Source organism: Patella vulgata, chromosome 3 (assembly GCF_932274485.2).
Source record: "Patella vulgata chromosome 3, xgPatVulg1.2, whole genome shotgun sequence".
In the NCBI taxonomy this organism is placed as follows: domain Eukaryota; kingdom Metazoa; phylum Mollusca; class Gastropoda; family Patellidae; genus Patella; species Patella vulgata.
The window spans coordinates 24,923,123-24,940,253 of NC_065881.2; the positions used below are offsets into that span (position 1 = coordinate 24,923,123).

At 35.6% G+C, this 17,131-nt stretch overlaps 1 long non-coding RNA gene across 1 annotated transcript in view; it reads left to right on the forward strand.

Annotated features, from left to right (window-relative positions):
- The first annotated feature begins 12,849 nt into the window (after positions 1–12,849).
- LOC126814797 (uncharacterized) overlaps positions 12,850–17,131 on the forward strand; it is a 37,308-nt gene continuing 33,026 nt past the window's right edge. Inside the window, exon 1 of the long non-coding RNA XR_007677760.2 lies at positions 12,850–12,976. This is a non-coding gene — a long non-coding RNA (uncharacterized LOC126814797). The remainder of the gene's footprint in view (positions 12,977–17,131) is intronic.

Below are 17,131 nucleotides of genomic sequence, written 5' to 3' on the forward strand. Positions count from 1 at the left end.
CGATGAATGTTTCTCAGTCTGTCATAAGCAGGCTATGGTCCAGATACCGTGATACACAATCTGTACAGGAAAGACCACGCTCAGGTCGACCAAGGGCGACAACTCAAGCCCAGGATCGATTTATCCGTACCTTGGCCTTAAGAAATCGTGTCATCACAGCAAATCAGATCAGCGCTCGTCTTCAAACAGACACTGGTGTGAGAGTGAGTGGCCAGACGATTCGGAATCGACTGCATAGAGGTCACCTTCGCGCCCGACGTCCTCGCGTGATCCCTTGTTTGAGAGATCATCACATTCAGGCAAGACGTCGTTGGTGTAGGGATCGTCAACACTGGGATAATCGACGCTGGAGCAATGTGATGTTTTCAGATGAGTCAAGGTTCACTGTTGATTTTTTGGACAGACGTAGGAGGGTGTGGCGTCGTCGAAACGAGCGCTTCCAAGACGTTAACGTCATCAGGAATGATCGATTTGGGGGTGGTTCTGTTATGGTGTGGGGAGGCATCACTGTTGCTGGAAGAACGGCTTTACATGTTGTTGCAGGGCGTGTTACAGGCCAGTACTACCGGGACAACATCTTGGCAGTCCATGTTGTGCCGTTCGCACGACGTCATGGCCGCCGTTTCATCTTCCAGGATTTCAACGCAAGATGTCACAGGGCCAGGATCGTTACAGGTTATCTCCAACAACAGAACATCACCACATTACCTTGGCCAGCACTGAGTCCCGACCTCTCCCCCATCGAGCATGTCTGGGACATGCTTGGACAGAGGTTACGTCAACGTCAACAACGTCCTGCCAATGTCCAAGAACTTGCTGCTGCGTTGCAACAGGAATGGGACAATCTGGACCAAAATGACCTTAGACGTCTCATTAGGAGTATGCCACGTCGGATCAATGCTTGTTTGGCAAACAGAGGAGGATTTACCCGTTACTGACTTGGTTGTGATGCTGTGGTAACTTTGCTGTTTGACCCCGGGTAGCATTTTACCCTTATAATGGTCAGTCTGTGCCTTACTTAGTCCAACGATCATTTGGAATAAATCGATGAATGTGAACTTCATTTCATTTTGTCATTTGTTTCTTCGTCAGTTTCATTAGGTGACTTTAATAACACTTAAAAATCAAATATCCCCTACTTTTTTTGAATAGTATACATGTATATTCTAAATAGTCGAGCGACAAAATAACCAAAGCTTGACTGCTTCTGGCGGTCACAAATTATCTTTATGGAGAAATGAACATTTGTATATTATCTTGCATCATCTTGTTGTTAATGGTCCATATTTAATTCCCATTTATTAAACAAGGCGACGTTACGACCTTGTGTTTTGTTTAATGGCGCATCTGCATTCGTGTGTGAATAAACTGGTACATGGTATGTAAAAGGTGCAACAGCTGATTATGTCGTTCATTATATTTGCCTGGAAGTATATCCGTGAATAAACTAAAAGTAACATGGGTCAAAATGATAACTGATGAAAAGAGTATTACGAAAACATTTCATCGTTCTACCAGAAAAGGATAGTTCATGATTTTGTGAAATTCTTAGCAGGGAGAAGGTTATTTTACCCTTCGTCCATTTTTAGATATTACACCGTGGCCAAAAAAATCGAAAAAAAAACCCCAATCAATCAAGGCTATTTGTTAAGCACATTTTTCTGATGTAGAAAAAACCCTGAAAACAAATTCTACTGAAATTGGTCAAGGATTCCTAGCATTTTCCTCTACTACGTGTCATATCTTGTCTATAAACTTTTTAAAAGGGGCGTTGCGATAATCTTAATATAACCACAATGAGCCCAGTCTGTCATAACTGCCAGATAAAAATTTGGAGTGTGGTTGAACATCTCGATTTTTCTACGTAAAAGGCTACGGAGTGCTTTTCGTCGACTATAGACCAAAAAGTCAACAAAAATTGCCATCACAAAAGAAATACGTTTGTGTGTAACGAGATAAGTGGACTTTCAGTCCCGCTATACCATGAAGAGTTATCCCCCTTTTTACAATTCATTCCTGTGTAATAGATTAAAACTAGCCCTAAACCTATTTACACCTCGTCATAATTTATTTAATTTCCTGTAGTCAATGTGACAAACAGTACGCAGGAGAAGCCAAAAATGCACTTAAGGAAAGAATTAACGGTCACCGGTCGGACATTGTCACCAAAAAATCTAAACCGGTCTCAAATCACTTCAACCAACCAAATCATTACATTTCTGATCTCATTGTCACACCAACAGAAAAGACTAAAAAAAACTCCAGAAAAAATTAAAACGTTAAGGCTACCAAGAGAAAAATACTGGATTGACAAATTGAAAACAACAGCCCTTCCCTAGGTTTGAATATTCATATGGCTAGCGCAATAGTCCCCTTTGTAGTTTCATTTAGTGCTATAGCAGCAAGTGTATCCAGTAAATAAAATCAACTGGATATAAGAAGCCCTAGCCCTAACCCGAGGATAGTTGAACAAAAATATATTTATAAAATCCAATCCCTTTATTTTTTCTTCTTGAGTAACAAAAATACCAGAAGACCTCCAGCACCAAAATTTAATGTATTTTATTTTAATAAAAACTAAGAGATATCAAAAACTAAATGTTCATCATGCTAGGGCAGTGCTTATCTAAATTGGTAATAATATAGCGACAAGTCGATAGAATAACTACACGCTGTTTTGTTGACCGGGCAAACTTTTCCTCATAGTACGGTGCATTGCGTATACACGTCTTCATTTTCCCGGCTGGAGCACAAAAATAGGACATTAAACCTCAGTTCATTCATTCTAATATTTAAACAAATCGAAAATTGTGTGCGAAATAATATCCTTACCACCAACCACGCAAGGAGCTTAAATATGTCAACATACGTTAAAACATAACGCCACAGACTAAAAAATTAAAACTCAGAGGCCTGGTTCACGAAATTTTAACTAAGATAAAATCCAAATTTTAGTAATTGGATTGGATAATATTAGATTGATTTTAGTGCTACTAAAATTTGGATTTTATCTTTAGTTAAGATTTCGAGAAACAGGCCCCCGTTTCACAAAAACTTAAACTAAAATCACTAAAATAGATTTTAAGTTAATTTTAACTAAAATTTAAATTTTATGCGTTTCGCGAAAATCGGTTGTAACTTAAAATGCAATTTCAATAGATTTTAGTAAATTGCATGCGCCCGCGCAGTGCACAATTCGGAACTGAAAACTGTTGCCAGGTTGAACTAACGGTTACAATACCAATCAATAGAGTCTGCACATGATCAGACAGTCGTATAGAGAGATGAAATAAATAAGTTTATTTATCATTCGTTTTGAAATGTATCGGTAGGTTGGCCTTGAACTTGCAATCGCTTTCGTGACCTTGGCATTTGATTTATTCGCAGGCTTCAATGGAAATAATACGTATCGATATACTAAATCGCTTGAATTACGTAATTTTTTGGTATTTTGGATAACAGAAACAATTGAGAATTGTCACAAACGTAATATTTCGGACTAAAACGACTAATCTAGACTGTAAATTATTGTCCAATTATAAAGGATTTAACAACGTTTAAACTAATACACGAAATGGCCAATGTTCCGATGCCTAGATTTGAAATGTCAGTCCTATTGACCCTTTCAATAATACTTTAAAAATACCAAAGTGCCACACTCCTTATTGGATAATGCCTATCTATCTTACTAAATTAAAATGATTTCCCCCAATATAAAATACCCTTGGCGCCTATATAAAACTTCTCTGAATTACGCTTTGTTATTGACGAACGCCTTTATTAAGAAATAATAATAAATTCCTGATATTAAAATTTAATTTCAAATCGGCCTATAAAATTTTAAAATATTACATTTGAGATTATTAATTTATCTTTTTACAAATCATCATAACCCCCAAACCATATAAGTAAATAATTTGCATGTGGCGTGTCTGGTAGTCTCGATTATCATACAAAGAATTGTCTATTGATAATCTAAATATTTCCAAGTTTATGACTGTATTTTTTATATGTAGTTAATGTCTTCAACTATGATGTTGTATATGTAATTGGTTGAAAGAAACAACCTAATTAATAAACAACGATTATAACTAGAAGTGAATTGACAATTTATTTCCCCTATAACTACAAGTACAACAGTGAACAGACATTTTTAGAATAGCACCCCCCTTCGCCTAAGAAAGCTAATGTAGTTTGGCATCTACATCTTATTAACATAATTAGAGTAGCTTGCGCAGTCATAATGAAAGAAAGAAGGATGGCCGAGAAGCATGCTAAAAGAGCCACCGAAGATACAGTAGCGAAAGATGAAACAACAGCGACGGAAGGTACACGAATGGAAATTAAGAAAGCATCAGAAGGAATTCTACTTGAAGAAACTACTATAGAAGATGAAACTGTTGATGATTTGAGAAACACTGTCGGATCTGTAAGAGAGAAGAAGTTGACAGAGAAAGGACTAACATTAAAAAGGGAACAACAAGAAAAGAAAGTTCATTCACTTTTTCGCAGTTTGAAGAAAAATTCTGATCAAATAAAGACACTTATCGCGAATAAAACTGACACTGAAAAACGAAAACAATATCTCAACTGGATGGCTGTCTACCAAGGTTACATTACATCAGTTTAGAAATTGATGAAAATACACCCTGAAGAGGAGAAGAAGATATCTGTAGATAGTTTTTATCCGACAGAGACGTATACATAAGGTATTTCAAAACTATGGTTGAAAACTGACTTGGAGTCTCATCGCAAGCTAACCATTCAACTCGATCACACTCAAGTAAAGGATCAACACGGTTATCAAGATCTTCGATTACATCCACGAGAATCAAAGAAGAAAAGAAAAGAATAGAACTAGGAGCAAAGGCTAGTTCTTTGAAGAAAAAAATAAGAATTGGAAAAGGAAAGGCAAAGACTAGAATTTAAAAAAGAACTGATAGACTTAGAAACGGAAATACATACAGTTAATGCGAAACGTCAACTTCTGAAAGACTTTAGAAACCGAAAATGAAGTAAAATCAACAGTTCGAGAGCGTGTTCATTACAGTGGACCAGAAACAGATCAGGTTCAAAATACTTTAGACATTCCAGCAGCGGGTAATAACCCAACACAGAATTCAGAAAACTACAATCCAGAAATAGTACAACATGGTGTGATGAGGTCAGGTGTAAATAGCGAGAACATTTCTACTAAGGGCGATGTTTTTGTATCTATGGCAATAATACTAATGAAACCCCAATGCAGCAATTAAAAAGTTTGACGGAAATCCACTTGAATATCAGAAGTTCATAGCCCAATTCAAAACAAGGGTTCTCTCTAACTGCGAAAACTATAATGAAAAACTTTCCTTTTTCGGATCAATTCACTGTAGGAGAAGCAAACAGAATTGTATCAGGTTATACATATTTAGAGTCCAAGAAAGGATACTACGCAGCATTAAAGGATCTTGAAGAAAGATATGGAAAAACTGAAATTATTGCAAATGCCTTCATAAAAAGGGCTTTGTATTGACAACCCGAAGTCAATAGATGAATTCGCAATTTCCCCTACAGAATGTAACAACGCTGTAAAAGATATTGCTGCAGTACGGGTCTTAGAATATCCTGACAACATAAAACGACTAGTGCAAAAATTACCATGCCATTACCACGATAGATCGAGGAATTTCGTACACAGCCTAAAAGATAAGACACAAGATGCAAACTTTGATTGCCTTGTACAGTTCGTAAGAAGTGATTCAAGAATGGTAAACGATCCCATGTATGGGAAGTCTGCAATGTCATTCCAACGACCCTTAAGTAACATCATGGTTCGTTACCCAAAGACAAGATTTTCTACAAATTCTACAAGTGAAAAATTAATACCAACGTCACAGATACTTTGTCTGTATTGTACTAATACAAATCATAAACTGTCACAGTGTGCAATACCTCGTAAAAAAACACCAGCAGAAAGAATTCAGTTCCTACAATCAAAAGGATTGTGTTTTGGATGTCACCAAACTGGGCACAGAAAGAAAATATGCAGAGACCTAATTACCTGTTCACTTTACCTTGGCTTCCATCCATACGTTCTGCATGACGAAAACTATATTCCTCAAAATACCAAATTAAAGATGTCACCCAGATGTGCAGTAGTGGCGATAATGTTGACATGGGAGCCGGTAAGAATAGACCTGTAGAAGAATGTACCATGGCCATTATACCTGTTAAAGTTGGTATCAAAGGTGGTATAAAACGGGTTACAACATTTGCATTCTTGGATCCTGGAAGTAGCATAACCTCTTGCACAAATCAGTTACTGCATGACATTGGTGGTAATGGGAGGAAAACAAAAGTCACACTCGTCACGATGAGCGGCTCACATGATATGGTTACGAATGCGGTACATGGAATAGAAATTTACAATATGGGTGAAACCGTATATATATTGCTGCCTACAGTTTATTCAAAAGATAGAATGCTAGTTTCGAAGATGCACATCCCGACCAACGAAGACATCCGTTAATGGCCCCATCTTCACGATATTAATCTTCCATTTGTCGACACTTCTATCGGATTGTTAATTGGTAATAATGTCCCGGATGCTTATGCCCTTATTGGATTTAGAGTGGGACCAAAAGGAAGTCCACACGCTACAAAATCCATGTTTGGCTGGATAGGCTGGAACGTTACTAGAGAAAAAGAATTATTATTAAATCAATTTCCAGTCAAAGTAGTAGCCGTAGAAGAATTAAACAACCTGGATTGATTGGTTAAGCAATCCATACAGCTAGAGTTTCCAGAAAGATTAATAGATGATCGACGAGAGTATTCTGAAGAAGATGAGAAATTTCTGAAGAAAGTAGTTAAATCAATTGTCCTGAAAGATGGTCATTTCCAAATTGGCTTATCATTTAGAAATAATGGTTTTATTTTCCCAAACAACAAGCACTGAAGCGATTGGAGAGATTGAAACGAAAGATAGAGAAGAAACCAAAGTACTTTGAAGATTATAAAGAGTTTATGAACAATCTCATGGTAAAGGGTTATGCTGAAAGAGTGCCATTCAAAGAAATTGAAAGAAAGGATGGACGCGTTTGGCACATTCCGCACCATGGGGTTTATCACCCTAGAAAGCCAGAGAAGATTTGTGTTGTATTTGAATGTGGAGCACTATACGAAGGCATATCTCTTAATAGCTTATTACTACCTGGACAAAACCTTACAAACAATTTAATAGTTCTCCTTAGGTTTCGACAGAAGCAGATTGTCATAATCGGAGACATGAAGCCATGTTTTACCAAATAGAAGTTCCACCATTCGACAGAGACTGTCTTCGATTCTTCTGGTGGCCTGATGGGCAGATAGATAAGAACCCAGAAAGTACTCAGAATGAAAGTACATCTATTCGGGGCTTCGTCTTCACCCATTCGTTTGAATGCTGCACTCCATTTAACTGCAACTAGCAACACAGGCAGATTTAAACAAGATGTCATCAACACAATATTGAGAAACTTTTATGTAGACGACTGTTTAAATTCTGTCAAGAGTGAAAGTGATGCTGTTAACCCAATATCTGATTTGAAGGCTTTATGTGAAATAAGATGATTTAATATCACCAAATTGTCCAGCAATAGTAGAAACGTTTAAGAATCTGTACCAGTTGAAGAAAGATCAAAGGATGTAAAATCTTTAGATTTAGAAGTTGAAGATTTACCTACAGAAAGAGCCTTGGGTCTTTTCTGGTCTGCAGAGACTAATAGTTTTTGTTTTAAGATTGGTGTTGCATTGAAATCAGCAAATAGAAGAGGAATCCTATCCATTACCAGTTCCATATATGACCCCCTGGGCCTGGTTGCTCCTTACATTATACCAGCAAAGGCCTTGCTTCAAGAATTATGTAAGCAAGGACTTGATTGGGATACTGATGTGACGGGAAATTTATTGAAGACATGGCAGAACTGGTTAATTGGATTACCATTACTTACTAGAAGAAATCCAGATTCCAAGAAGTATAAAAACCATCAGAATATGGTAAGTATGTAATTATCAGTTATATATTTTCTCCGACGCCACTAATATTGGATATGGTATAGTGGCTTACTTACGATTGATCGACAAAAACAATTCCGTACATTGTAGTATGCTCAAAGGCAAGTCAAGAGTAACAAATTTAAAGAAAATCGCAATTCCCAGACTGGAATTAGCTGCTGCAACCAATTCTGTAGGAATTTCTAAAGTGATCATAGATGAGTTAGATATACAGATACACCAAATTCTTTATTGGACTGACAGTCAAACGGTAATTAATTACATAAAGAATGATACAGTTCGATTCCACACATTCTTGGCCAATCGAATTACAGTAATAAGGGAAGCTTCAAGTATCGATCAATGGGGATATTGTCATACGAAAGAAAATCCAGCAGATATATTCTCCCTAGGATTAATGACTAAAGACATAAATAGAAGGAAATGTTATATTGGTGGTCCAGAATTCTTATGGAAAGATGAGTCAGAGTGGCCTAAAGCAACTCCCACAATAAGCCTTGAAGAACATCCAGAGATAAAATATACATCTAATGCTGTTGTGGCATACCCATTTAATTTCCTTGATAGACAGGTTAAAAGAATTTCAAGTTGGAAGAAATTAAGGTCAGTAGTAGCAAGAATACTTACTTCCATCAGGAATATAAAATTCTGGAGCTTAAGAAGGAAGCAGAATATAGATTCTTTAAATGGTTATTCCGAATTAGGAAAGAAAAAAAGAGGGGCAACCGAATTAGAGAAAGAAAGAAAATCTATAAAACAAGATCGAAGTATAGAAGTCGAAATGTATTTAGAAGCAGAAAGGGAGATAATTCGTCATTTCCAAAATAAACACTTTGCTGAAGAATTTAAGTGCCTACAGAATGGTGAAGCATTTAAAAAAAAAAACAGTCCGTTAAGAAAGTTAGATCCTTTCATCGAAGACAACTTACTTCGAGTAGGAGGGCGCCTTAGCAGAGCTAATATTGATCACAATGAAAGACATCCTATTATCTTACCACATTATTTTAGATAGCCACAGGGCAGTTGGACATCTTGGAAGAAAGACAACCCATGTTAACATCCGTCAAAACTATTGGTTAATTGGTGGTTATTCTTTGATGAAACATATTTTGTCCAAATGCGTATTATGTAAAAAGTACAGTGGAAAGGCTTTCGTTCAGAATATGGCCGACCCGCCGAAAGATAGAGTCAGTATCGGTGTAGTTCCTTTCCAGACAGTTGGTTGTGATTTCTTCGGTCCCTAGTTTGAAATCAAGCAAGGTCGATCTACCGTCAAGAGATATGGTGTCATATTATTCACTTGCTTGTCTGCTCGTGTAGTACACCTTGAAATAGCCCATTTCCATCTTTACAAGTTCGTGTATAAACGCAATTCGACGATTTATGGCAAGAAGAGGTCCTGTATCAAAAATCATATCCGATAACGGATATCAGAACAGAAATAGAAAGATGGAATTTAGAACAGATTAAAGATTATTTAGTACAAAGAAATGTAAGATGGAGTTCAGTGGTTCCCAGTTTGGAGGAGTGTGGGAACGGATGGTACGCTCTCTTAGAAAAATTCCGTATTCCTTGTTGAAAGAACAACTGATGAGACCAAACGATGAATCTTTACAAACCCTGTTCTGTGAAGTAGAAAACATCATTAATGGCAGACCTCTCACCGAACTATCTACAGATCACAGAGAGTTTAGAAGTCCTTACCCCAAATCCTCTACTATTATTACGGAAAGGTCCTGATCTGCCACCTGGTTTATTTTCTAAAACCGATAATTGCGTTAGACAAATCCAGTATTGCTAATGTATTCTGAAAGAGATGGTCAAAAGGGTACTTGTCATTACTTCACGCAAGACAGAAATAGTTCAAGATCGAAAGCAATGTCGCTGTGGATGATTTAGTGTTAATTATTGACTCCTCACCGCGTAATTCGTGGTGTTAAGCTCTATGTTAGGTGTGATAAAGGACAAGAAAGGTGTTGTAAGAATTGTTAATGTTAAAACCAAGTCTTCGGCGTTACACAGACCAATAGACAACCTTTGTTTAGTGTTAGAAGCAAATAATAATGCACAATCAGTTAATTAAGATTGTGATATTAACGGACATTTCAGATTTATAAAGTGAATATTTTTGGATAATATTTTTAAAATTAGGATTAGTTTCAGTGCATCTGAGACAATTTAGGCAGCGATTTCATTGACGTTTAGAATTCGTTGACAATTTGAGTATTTTACACAGACTCTTTCTCTTATGATGTTTTCATTTTACTTTATTTTAGTGAAATTATTTTAGGTGACATAAAACATTAAACTCCGATCAGCAATGAATGTCAGTAAATAGTTGTTAGAAGGAAACTTCTAACAAGAAGGCACCATTGCTCCGATTACACTAAAGAATCGTTGTATATTGAGCAAAACCTGGCAGAAATTATAACTTCGAACAGTCAAAAATAAAAGGTCGAGCCTCTCTATAAATACGAGTGGTTTCCCTTAGTACATCAATTCAGATAACATGACAATATGGAATAGTAATAAAGTTAACATTTTTCGAAGAGCTTTAATGAAAGCGGTACACTAGGATGGGATGGTTATTTTAGACTGGCGGCTCCGTGCTGGGGGGGGGGGGCAAATGGGCTCAAAGACAGACCCAACTTTTCTATAGTATTTTTTTTAGCGTAGAATACGATGCCGAGTGGTAACCAGTCCGTCGTTGAGAGTGAATACGCAGCAATTTTTGTATCATGAAAACATGCTGAAAATGATGGAAAGTAATAACTCTTTTAATAAAAAAATGTAAACTTGCTAAATTCACCTTTGTTCTTTGTGATCCCGGAAGTCAAAAGGTCAAATTTTCTGTTTTTGCACTTGGAAGATTTACCGCCATACATTGTGCTATGGTGGAAGTTTTGCCCGGACAGCGGCGCTACGACCAACTCTTGTCTCGAATTCTGTCAATGGTTCTTTTACGTACACCTTAATGTGTACACGGGACCTCGGTTTCTCGTACTATCCGTACGACTAGACACTGTTCCTTGAAAGGTCTTTCGTTCTGTACCACTGACAAGGTAAAACGAGTCAAATTTCAGAAAAGAGATAGCATTTAATTAATTGGCAAAGAACTTTCTCGACAGATACTATAATTGTCACGCAGCTAGGTTCACCATGGAATATAGATATGTAGGATAGAGTATATTTCAGTTGTCATGGTCGGTAGAAAATCCATGTGATGAATTAATAATAAATGCAACCAGGTGTGGTTAAACAATACACGTGGTATTAATTAGAAAGGCGGTAATTACGTGGAGGCAAGGAGCTGCGATAAAACCGATTTCATGACGCACGAAGTTGAGGTCACCTAACAGTACAACGAACCAGTTCCTCTACTTACCAACTTTAATACACATAACGATACCACGAAACAGTCACTTACTAACTTTAAAACCCATAACGATACCACGAACCAACTTACCAACTTTAATACACATAACGATACCACGAACCAGTCACTACTTACCTACTTTAAAATCCATAATATTACCACGAACCGGTGCCTACTTACCAACTTTACTACCCATAACGATTCCACGAACCAGTCCCTACTTACTAACTTGAATACATTAAAAGGATACCACCAGCTTATTTATCAAGTATTAAAGGGGTTTTTTTTCGTATCGAATGCGAAAGATATTACACGTGCAGTACACATTCACCACGACAAGAAACGATGATAATCTTTGATTCACATAATCCTAACACTGACTTACCTGAATCACCGTAAAATATATACATAGGTATCCACGATCAAATTTTAAATATGAATCTATTTTTTTTTTTTTTTTGTTGATTAATCATCAGATTTACGTTAAAATTTGTGCACGTATAATCGTTCGAATGATACGAAAATCCGAGGTCCCGTGCAAATAAAAGAATTCTTGACAGTTGGAATTCGATATAAGAGTAGGCCATAGATCCGCTGTCCGGGCAAAATAGCACAATGTATGACGTATGCCCATCTTCATTAGCTCAGTGGGAGCAAAACAGTAGGACATTCAACCAATTAATTTCATTTCATGTACACAATCTATGCTGAGCATGCTATAGTTAAATCACGGTGAATCAAACCAAATATGTTTTTCAAATTTAATATAAAATTTCTTGTAATTAAATCAATAAATTTATGATCCATGAACCTCATGCGTGTAGATTTAAATAATTAATATAAGATTTGTAGAAGTAAAATCAATGTTCTTTGATATGATTGGAGGATATAGGTAAAGACTATTATTGTATCGATCTATATGTATTGAAGTCAGGGTAATGTATTGATATATAAAGTAGAAGCTTTAGTTGGTGTGAACAAGTGGTGTAGATAAGACACATACTATGGGATATTTTGTTGTCCGGGAGATTTAAACGGTGCTCAATAGTGCAATTAAAAATTGGACACGATAAAACTGATACATCTCTCGAACATTACCAGTAACAATACCCGTCACTACTTATAGTTACTACAGAGTGATTGTTTGGAATTCAGAAGCATAAGCTGCTAGATAGAAGGTTATCCCGACATAATATTGCTTTCAAGTGGTATTTAACAAAGTGAATAAAATATATGGACAGTAACACGAAGACGTCCTATCGTTTTGTGAGACATTAGTGTTATACAATAAGACTCTTTGACACCACATACACCAATAGTCCGATTACAAAATCGGAAAACAAACCAGAAGAACAATTTCTTATAGTTGGACACGCGTATGTATCGTATGTATATCAGTACAGCAATAAGTGTGTTTTACGTAGACTTTATCGTTCAAAAAGGAACTAACTTTTATTTTTGAACCTTTAAAATCGCTCCAGTTTGGAATATGTGATGTAATTAATATACAAGCCCGGAAATAAGAATAACACTGTTGCTGCGATTTCTAAAAGTCTGATGAGCGTAAGTATTACTTATTTTTCTACAAATTGAAGTCATGCTCACATTCTTGTATTTTTTGTAGATTGTTGGGGTGTGTGGGGAATGGATGGAGGGGTATTGTTTAGTCTGGTTAGTAAAATGAAACGGAAATCGGATGCTGTAATCAATCAGAAAGTATACCAGTTACTACCCAGTACTTATCGCGTACCATGTAATGTAATGTAATGCGAAGGGAAGTGTTGCAAAATTAACGTCTTGGTTTTCCATCCGAATCAGAGAAATCTGATCCAAAAAATGATACGCTGTATGGTCATTTTGTGTTGTACTATTTACTACGCAACACAATGTAATTAGTAAGACAACGCGGTGTCCAATCCACAAAACACAACTACGCCTCCAATATTTAAACAATATATTTTGAATACGTAATTTAGAAAATGAAGTCGACTGTACTAATGTATTATTCTATGGTTTTATTGTCACCTTATACTATAAAATCTGGATAATAAAATATATAAGATGAATAAAAACTGGCCAATTATCTTTCAGTTAACAAGTTTTTGATTCTTTTCCAGTCATTACTGGCGATAAATAGTGAGAAACGGAAGTCATTCGCCAGGAGGTAATTAACGTCTTTATTGAAGCAGGGTGTAAAGACGAAGTTAATATGACCGATATTATAACTTGATATATAATAATAAAATGGCGACTAATATCAAATAGTAATTGAAAGTAAAGGATATTGGCAAGTTTTTAAATGAGATCACACTTCACAGTATTAACAATTAAAGCCGTAGATCGTCGTTTGCATTTTTCGAACAATATCTTATCCACGCTAAAATATATTCATATTGATTATTTAACATTTAATTATGAAAACAAAATCAACCGTAGATAATCACCCTGCTTGGGTTAAAAAGGGGTTCATCAAAAGATTTTAGTGAAGATTGTAGGTGACGCTGGCTTGTTTTGATCATAATCTTGTTTATATCGTCTATAGAGGATGCCGAGTATTGATACATTTTCTCTTCATCATATCTATTTAAATACTATTAAATAACGACCATTAATAGGGAAATCGACCAGTTCCCGGGTTTCAACCAAAACAAGACGGTTTCTGAAATTATCAAAATAATTTAGTACAGTTATCAATTGTTCAGGATGGTGACAAGATAGTGTTATAAACTGGACAGTTTTAACTGGTCTGTTAAGGGACGTATTCTTTAAATCCTTAAAGTAGACGAAAATTGTTCTAAAACCACATAATTTATAAGTGCATATAATGTGATCAACATTCAAGTTTTTTTAAAATCGTAATTGCGAATCAATTATGTCCGGTAAATTTCGCGATCTGTCCAAATTGAACAGCAACTACTTAGTCCATTCAACAACTTTTTTTAAATTTTTTTTTATTATTTTGTCGTTTGTGAATCAGCCATTTTCAATTACTTCCACATAGTCTTCTTGGATATATTGTTCTTCCTTTATTACAAACCATTATGTTCATAGAGTTAAAATCCTCATTGGGTCTTAAATACTTGATACCAGGGTCCCATATTTTTACGGCAAGATAACAACATCATTACCGATTGAAATGGACCAATATTGAATTCTAATTTATGTTTTTAATTTCGAATATTATGGATAATATTAAAGCTACAATTTCATATTTTTAAGTTATATTTTTAAAATTTATTAAAATAAAGCCTTAAAATAGATGGTATCCATAAACCGTCCTACCTTGTTAAAGAATAATCCTATTGATCCTATAATTCACTATTGCCAGCTGAGAAATTGGCAAAAATATCATTTTCAACTTCAAATTCCAACGTTTGAAGGTAGCTAATGCATGGAGGCAATAGGAAAACAATGATTTTTAATAGTGGGAAATAATTATGTTTTGACTTTCTTAGAAAATATGAAATTCCCGCTTTAAGTCTTCTATTATTCCAGCGTTTTTGTCTAGAAAACTTCGGTTGACGAACAACAGATTTTATCAATATTATATACATGTATTTGCGATTTCATGATTGATAAGAAGGAAGAAAGAAACACTGTTAATTAGCTTATTTGATGTACTGAAACAGTAAATTTTTTAAATCACGTCAAATCTATAATCAACAAATGCTTTGTCTGGTTGATTATGAAGAGGACAAAATTAGAAATTTAATGGTATCGGCTTGTGAAATCCAAGCTCAACTACAGACAAGTATCGTATATTTACGGTAGAATACTGATACCCTTTAGGCGTAGCCGTGAAATATATATTGGGGGGGGGGGGTCCGCAACCCTAACCCCTAACCCTAACCCATTTTTTAAAACCCCTAAAAAATATAAACAAACACCATGTGGCCATGCTGTCTACCAAGACACCGCGTGCAAAAGCATTATGGTTACGTTGCTGGCTGAGCGGGCGATAAATATTTGGTTTAGGCGGTTATGTTTTTGGGTACCTACATGGGATTCACTCTGATAAGTGGCAGAAAAAAATTAACAAAATATTACTGACAGGCTAACTAGACACAATTTCATGGAACACGGGTACTTTTCACTTTATACATGTTTCCAGGATGATTATCTCTGTTTTATTTTAGCAGTATAAACCATACTGGGATATGTACAGGTTTTATACAGATAGAATCTTAACTAATCCTAATAATTGTTGTAAATAAATAGGAGTTTGGGCCTACTATGTAAATTTTTTGGGGGGTCCAAGTATATTCAGACCCCCCCCCCCCCAAGGAAAACAAGACAAACGGGTGTATACAACCATAGATTCGAACCATGATAAAAGAACAACGGAATTAATTCAAGATCACAAAAACGAACTGACGGACAACGAACAGGGTTATCTCCGTAAATTCGAGTACAAAACAAGTCAGTTTTATGGTCTTCCAAAAATCCATAAATCCAAGATGATCAAGGAGTCTATTAAACATCAAAATGCCGAATTCATCAGTGTTTTCCAGCCAGACGATCTCCCATTCAGACCAATAATTATTTCCTTTAACATACATTATGCAAGAGCTAAATCTATCCATTGCAGGTCTTTCTTTAGGCCTGAAATGTTATTTAAATTATTAATTAGACATTAATTAACCTATCCAGACCATAATCAACCCTAGATGGCATCGCTAGCCTGCGTTTTTTAGTGGATTATGAGCTGATTTACTGCATAACTTTCCGAGACTATGCTGTTTATCGTACTGACTTTAGTAATGATGATCGAGGCTATGCGGGAATTTCAATCGCTTAGTTCTCGGTTCATAGTGGATCAATTTGAATGATCAACTCGTTATCGAATCTCCCATAATGTATCTTTAAATCTATCCCAGGGTTATCTTCCACTCATTGTTTCTAAATTGCACCTATCTACAACAGATTAATACACGTGTGTACATGTTTCTTATTAGTTACAGGTATACTATCTAACCATAGACAATGGTAACTATAGCCATTTAAAACCACAGTGTTACTATGTAAATATGAATAAATACGCTAAACTTTCAATCTGCACACAATGACATTATTTATGAATAGTCCCAAGACGGACGAAAAATACTTTAAAAAATGTTATTAAACCAGTGTTGAAGTCAGTTTGTGTCGGCATACCTATATCTTTTCGTCGTTTACCGTGAAACAAAGTAGTTTACCGTGAAACAAAGTAGTGCAACGTTACGGTTGTGCTAATAAATCTGGATATAATTATATTGAATAAAGTATTGTTTTAAAATATTAGAACAAAGAAATCCTATGGCTGTGTCTATGATGTGCTCTACTTTAATGTTTCTTTTTTTAAAACCCGAATTTATAACTAATAAGTGTCTGTAGTAACGTTTTTATAAAGAAAATTTACCACACTGTCAAGCGTTGACAAGTGAGATCAAGAATAGTTTTGTTGATGATCAAGGGTATTTGTGTTGATGTATCGAATTTTAAAGTTAAGAATGAAATAATCCATTGAATAAAATAAAAATGGATATAAAATGTTTCAGTTTGTTTAATATTAAATCATTGATTGAACTAATCGATATATTATACCAATCACTTCACATATCGATTTCAATATATCGATTCCCTTACCAAATAGTTACTTGATTAATATAGAATGATATTCATTGCTGCACTATATGCTCAAAACATAAACCCACTTTAGGTTGAACAAATGAAACAGAT